The sequence below is a fragment of the Arachis ipaensis genome, chromosome B8 (genome assembly GCF_059453495.1).
Source record: "Arachis ipaensis isolate K30076 ecotype BB chromosome B8, ASM5945349v1, whole genome shotgun sequence".
NCBI classification, from domain to species: Eukaryota; Viridiplantae; Streptophyta; class Magnoliopsida; order Fabales; family Fabaceae; genus Arachis; species Arachis ipaensis.
Window position 1 is genome coordinate 33,203,009 of NC_142443.1, and position 6,971 is coordinate 33,209,979.

Genomic DNA, 6,971 nt, shown 5'->3' on the forward strand with positions numbered 1-6,971 from the left:
TTAATGCAGAGAATTACTTTTTCCTTTAATTAATTTTCAATCTTTATTTTATTTAAATTATCATGTCTTCTTCTTATATTTTTATGAGTGTTATATTCATGTCAATGGAGTAGAATCCCTACTTGACATGGGGTTGATTAAGAGGAGACACTTGAGTTGGAATGCTCAAGTGATAAGTTAAATTTGAAGTTGTTGGCTAATACTGTATTTACTAATGGTAGACCTTCCCAAGGGAGAGGACTAGGATTTGCGAATAAGAGTTAGCTCAATCACTTGACTTTCCTTTATTTAGTAAGGGTTAACTAAGTGAAAATAACAACCTCTTTATACTACACTTGAGAAAATTCCAACAAGGATAGAACTTCCAATTAATCATTCCCCTAGTCAAGGCTTTTTTATTTCTGAATATATAAATCTCTTTTAATTTTCATTGCTTTAATTTACAATCATTTATTTGCCCATTGCTCAAACTCAAAATTCCCCAGAAAACTCCTGATTAATAAATTAGCACCTTTTTAGCAACTCGTTGGGAGACGACCTGGGACTCATACTCCCAGTATCTTTATTCTAATTTTGTGACAACCTTTCAAAATTGATGAATGGATTTTAGCTGGTTAAGGACTATACTCGCAACGCTGTTCTTATATTATAATTTCTTAAATTGGCCGACTTCCGCCTCCACATCACGTACCAAGTAATACCTCAGGTGACTGAGGGTCGATCCCACGAGGATTGATGGACTGAACAACAATAGTCAAATGAATCACTTAGTCAAGCAAGTAAAAAATGGTGTTTTGAGGTTCAAAAGCACAAAAATTCAGAGAGTAAGGAAAGCAAACAGTAAAATCGGTGTAAGAGGTATGTGAGAAGATAGTAAAGGTTTCGGGGTAGTTTACTCTTCCGGATTAAGATTTCTTACCAACTATTTTAATCATGCAAAATTCATTTCATGGTAAACTGTAATTGACTAAACCCTAATTCCTTACTGATTTAGTCTGCTCTAACCTAATCAACCGCCAATTCCTTGGTCACTTAATATAGATTAGAGGGTTAAGTTCAATTCTAGTTTATTAGCCATAAAAACCCTAATTACCCAAATATAAGAGGATTATATGTCACGTATCCCGACAAGTCCAAGCAATTAGCAGTTTAGGAGGAATTTACTTTCAAGCTAGTATTCAAGTGAGATAATTTTTCCAAGAATCAACAAGAATTCATGTAGAATAAGAATTAAATAAAAATTAACTAATAAAAAATCCAACTAATTCTTAAAACAAATAAAAATTTAATAATTAAAAGCCAAATCCAACTAAAGATGCTCCTTTGGGTGAGATTGGTCCGTGCTGCTGGCACTAAACGCCAGATTCAGCGTTTAGTGCCCCGGGTGGCAGAAACTTCAATTCAATTCTGGCTTCCTAGCGCTAAACACCAGGTTTGGCATTTAATGCCTCTGATGGTAGTGAGTCTTTCTTCGTTTCTGACTTGCTGGCGCTAAATGCCAGGATTGGAGTTTAGCGCCCCTGGTGGCAGAGACTTGGCATGCGTTGCAAGGCAATTGGCGCTAAACGCCCAGGTCCATCTTTAGCGCCAGCTTGGCAGATTCAAAACTCTTCTCTTTTCTTGCACACAAACTCTGCCAAACTGATCCAAACTTCACCTGAAATAATTAAAACACTAAAACAACTCAAAGTAGCATCCAAATAGGTTTCAAACACTAAAATCTAATTAAAACTCAATAAATTTATATCTAAAATAAATAGAAAATAAAGAAAAGATTCTCACGCATCACAACACCAAACTTGAATTGTTGCTTGTCCTCAAGCAACTAAAAACAATATATAGGACTGAGAAGAGAAATTGCCTGAGACTTGAGTGTTCATTTAAGCTCCTGTCCATTTACTGAATGGGGTTAATGACACTGTGACTCTGAATATGTTTGGCATCTCACTATCCTTTGAAGCTCAGAAATGTTGATTCCCTTCAGAAATAGAACTCGGATGATATTATGGATTCTCTTCCTCTTTAAGTTCTGATTAATCCTTGAACACAGCTTTTTCTTATCTTTTCTTTGGTACTTTACACCTTGAGCCTAGCCGGGACTTTAAATATTTTGTCTTAAGCTTAACTTGACACAGAAACACCATAAGTACTTAACTGGGGAACTCTTTGAGTTCTAATTTTTCTTTAATTTATCCCAGTCAGTGGTGCTCAGAGCCTTTGGCATACTCTGTAATTGCACTTGGTCTCGACTCTTAGTGCTCTGTCTCAAAGATTACTTGAAACATTCACACCACAAGCATATGCCTAGGAAAATAACTCTTTGAGCTTTTAATCTTATTTGACCTTCCTAATAATTGATGCTTAGAACCTTGGACCTTGATTTTTTTTTCTTTTTGCCGTTTGTTTTGCTTCAAGGATCAATTTCTTATTCAATTCAGAGAATCCATGATATTTCTCTAAGTTCCTGTACCTTAAGAATCAACATTCTTAGCTTCAACTTCAATCATGCTCTATTCATTTCATACATCTAGAATCATAGATGATACCACCACATCAAAGTAAATAAGACAACTCAGTATATATAACTCAAGTCTCATGCATTATATTACTTCTCCTTTTTTGCTTTTGATTTTTCAAGCTCAGTGAGAAATACATGAGACAACTGAAAATAAGCATAAAATGCCAAATTAACTAAATAAACTAGAAAAACTAAAATCACAACTAATCATTCAAAGGATTTAAACAGAAAGCAAAAAATAGGACATAATTCTAAAAAATAGAAAATAAAAGAATAAGCAGATAAGAAACTCAACCACCTCAGTCATGGTGGCCATTCCCTCCTGGTGGCTAGGAATGGTCTTCCTAGGATTATAGAGGCATTTTCATCTTCTCCCATGTCTAGAATTACAAAATATTCTGGGAGGAAAAATTTTCCCACCTTGACCAAGACATTTTCTACTGTTCCATATGCATGTTTCAGAGACTTGTCAGCTATTTGTAACACTATCCGTGTTGGTTGTGCCTCTTTGATTTGCAACTGCTTTATTACCGACAAGGGCATTAAATTGATACTTACACCTAGATCACATAAGATTGTGTCAAAAGTCTTTGATGTGCGAGAATTTATTTTTGATCTAGAATCGATCAAAATAGCAATCACTTCGTTAATAGTATAGTCCAAACCAACAATAAACTCTCACAATCAAAGTTAATTCTAAAGATGTCACAATCAAAACACAATAACCGAGAGTATTTAGACTCCCGTGTCGTCTTCCCTAGGAGTTGCAATGAAATGTGCATATTATTAGCTATGAGGGAATGGTGGTTGAGATAGCAATTGGCAAGAAATTTAAAGTGCAAAAAAGTAAATAGGCATGCAATGAGTTAAATAGAAGCAAGTGAAAGTAATGCAAGTGGAAATTAAATGATAAAAAGGACTTTTGACAAGAAGTGGGTAATTAAAGATTTCTATCCTAGTTTTGGACCACAAACATGGTAATTGTGTGTGAATTAATCCCAATTAGTCAACCCTATATTGAGGATAAGTCAAAAGGGCATAATTGATTCCAATCCCTAAGTCCTAGTCAACACTAGTGGGTCACTTAGAGTCATGGGAAACCAAAACAATTAACAATCCTCACATAATGCGGAACGGACATCCACAACTCAATTTCACCCAATCACCCAATTTTCCAACCAAGAGTGTGAAAAACTAAGTAAAAACCCAACCAAGTATTTTGTCAAACACTTGGTGGGTATGAAAAGAAAGCATGGTAAAATAACAAGAAATAATAAATGCTACAACTACCAAGCAAGGAAAGTAAAGATAGCAACTCAATAAAGCAATAAATGACATAAAAACATAAATTGCATTGAATGTAAATCAAAATAACAAGAGTGTGCATAAACATAAAAAGCAAGGAAAATGAGAAATTAACAAGATAACATAAGGAAATTAAGACAATAAAACAAAGAAAGGTAGAAGAAACTAGATTAAAACAAGAATTAAAAGTAGAAATTACAAGGAAATTAAACTAAGAAACCCTAGTTCTAGAGAGAAGGAGGAGCTTCTCTCTCTAGAAAACAACCTACATAATGCTAAACTAACCCTAATTTCTTCCCCCCCTTTCACATGGAATGAGGCCTTCTTTGATATAGGAAGAATCCGCTTTAGAAAGTCCACAAACTAGGCTCTGGAGGCCCAAAAATCGCCCCCAGCGATTTCCATTAAGTGAGTCACGTGCTGGGACGTGTGCGTACGCACAGGTGTGTGCGTACGCACAGGTGTGTGCGTACGCACACATGCTGATTTTCTTCTCGTGCGCATGCACAGGGTGTTGTGCGTACGCACACATGGTTTTGTAGTTCTTTTGCGTAACCACAGTGGTTTGTGCATACACACACTCCAATGTGAGCTTCTCCTTTGTTTTCTTCATGTTTTCTCCCTTTGTACATGCTTCCTTCCACTTTTGCCTTGCCAAATTTGCCTCTAGGACCTAAAATCACTCAACAAACATGTCATGGCATCGAATGGCATAAAAGTGGGACGAAAATCACTAATTTAAGCTCAAAATAGCATGTTTTCACAATAAGGTACAATTTAGAGAGAAAATACAAAAGCATGCTATTTACATGAATAAATGTGGGTTTATGTGATGAAATCCACTCAAATTAAACCAAAATATATTGTCAAATATGGATTCATCAATTCTCCCACACTTAAACAATAGCATGTCCTCATGCTAATCACAATCAATGGAGAAGGATAAAGAGCGCAAGCAATTTATTAAATGCAACTCCTTATATCCATGCAACTAAACTAAATGCTATATATATATATATATATATATATATATATATATATATATATATATATATATATATATATATATATATATATATATATATATATATATATATATACTATAATTCCTATTGAGTTTGGCGAAAACAAACAAAAGAGTTCCAATCAATCCAAAATAAGTCTTAGGGCCAAGGTAAGAAAACATAGCAATATGATCAATGTCCAACGATTTGATTTGAAATTTTCAAAAATTACCTTCAACATCTTGCAAGAAGACACAATAGAAGGGATGGAAACATAGAATTGAGCGATTGAACCCCTCACCGGATGTGTTTACACTCTTGTCGCTCAGTGTTTAGGGCTTAATCACTCAATCCTCCTTTAATCATATTTTTCAAAGATTTGCAAGTCATCTAACAATCAACTAATACTTGATGAATGAATGCAAATATCATGAGGACTTTTTAGGGTTGTAATGGGGCTAGGGTAAGGGTAGGATTAATATGGTTAAGTGGGCTAATAGATTGAATCTTTGATTAGCTGAAGTATCCCACCTAATCCTATATCATCCTATATACACAAAAGAAACCAACCTAACTTCCCATCCATTTCTTTTCTCATTCACTCATGCATCTTCTTTCCAATTCACACACATATGCATCCTTTATATACATTCTTATTGTCATTTCTTCTTTTTTTTTAAACAAACTATGTACACCAAAATTTTTCTTTTATCATAAAAAAGAAGATGCATATGTTTTGAATGATTAATGCATGAGTGTTTACTCATTTTTCCAAATTTTCTCAATGAACACCTAAAGCAACTTTCTACCAATGTTTTTCACAAATTTCCCCCACACTTGATTGACACACACACTCAAACCCAAGCTAAGCAAGACTCAAAAACAAGCAGTAGGAGTGGTTGAAAATGTGCTGGTGAAGGTTGGGAAATACTTCCTTCCCACAGACTTTGTCATCTTGGACATGGAAGAGAGTCACCTCCACCCAATCATATTAGGAAGACCATTCCTAGCTACAGCCAGAGCACTTATAGATGTGGAGCGAGGGGAGCTAATTTTGAGGATCCATGATGAACAACTCACTTTCAATGTTTTCAAGCCCTCACAAGAAATAGATCAAGAGAACAAAGAACCAAGGAAAGATCATAGTGAGATACTGAAGGAAGAAACAAGCACTGAAGCACAACCAGCACATCTGGGAATCCCCTTGGTTGATGAACAAGGCAATCAGCAGCTGTCACAGCTCAAGAAAAATCAGGAGGAACCTAAACCACCAGAGTTATATGAGACCAGCAACAAAATCTCCTTGGAAGATGAGGTCACAAAGAGCAAGGCAACATCAAAAGGAACAAAGAAGAAGGCACCTAAGAGGTGGAGGAATAAGAAGATCCCTACAGAGGACTTTTCTCCAGGGGATAAAGTGATCTCAGCTTACTTCCCAGCTATCCCCCCCGATCTTCCCACCATCCCATCTCAGCTACCTAAAGTTTTTACCATCAACAGAGTTCTCTCCTTAGAACATGTGGAGATCCTTGATGAAGCCAATGGAGATAGATTTACTGCAAGGGGGGAGGACTTGAAGCACTACCAACCACCCTGACAAAGAAAAATCGTCGAGCTAGCGACGCTAAAAGAGCGCTTTGTTGGGAGGCAACCCAACCTAAGGTAGTTTCTTTTTCATCGTCATTTCAATAAAGATCACAAGTTGTTTCCCCTGTATTACGAGGAGCTAAGTTTGGAGTTCCACACCAAAATAATTCAATAGTGAAAGTGTAATTCTAAGTTTGGTGTTCCACCAAAGATATTAGTTAGAATCACACTACACTCCAATGGCAAAATGCTAGCTCCAACCAATCAGGGGAACCACTTAGTAGTAGTTTAGTCTTTAGTTAATAGTTGTTTAGTTAATAACAACATATGAGGCTCTCTGCAAGTATGCAATCTGTTGTATTAGGCAAGGAACTAAATTTGGTGTTCACACACCAAATTAAGTTCAGAAATTCACAAGTATACATGCAAGCTAACTATTTCTCAAGTGCTTTGGGAACAAGCAACTTCCAATAACTTTGCAGGAACCTTCTGAGGAAATCGTGCACCATCATCCAAGGAAGTGAAGGAGCAAAAACTATGGATGATGACAACAAGGG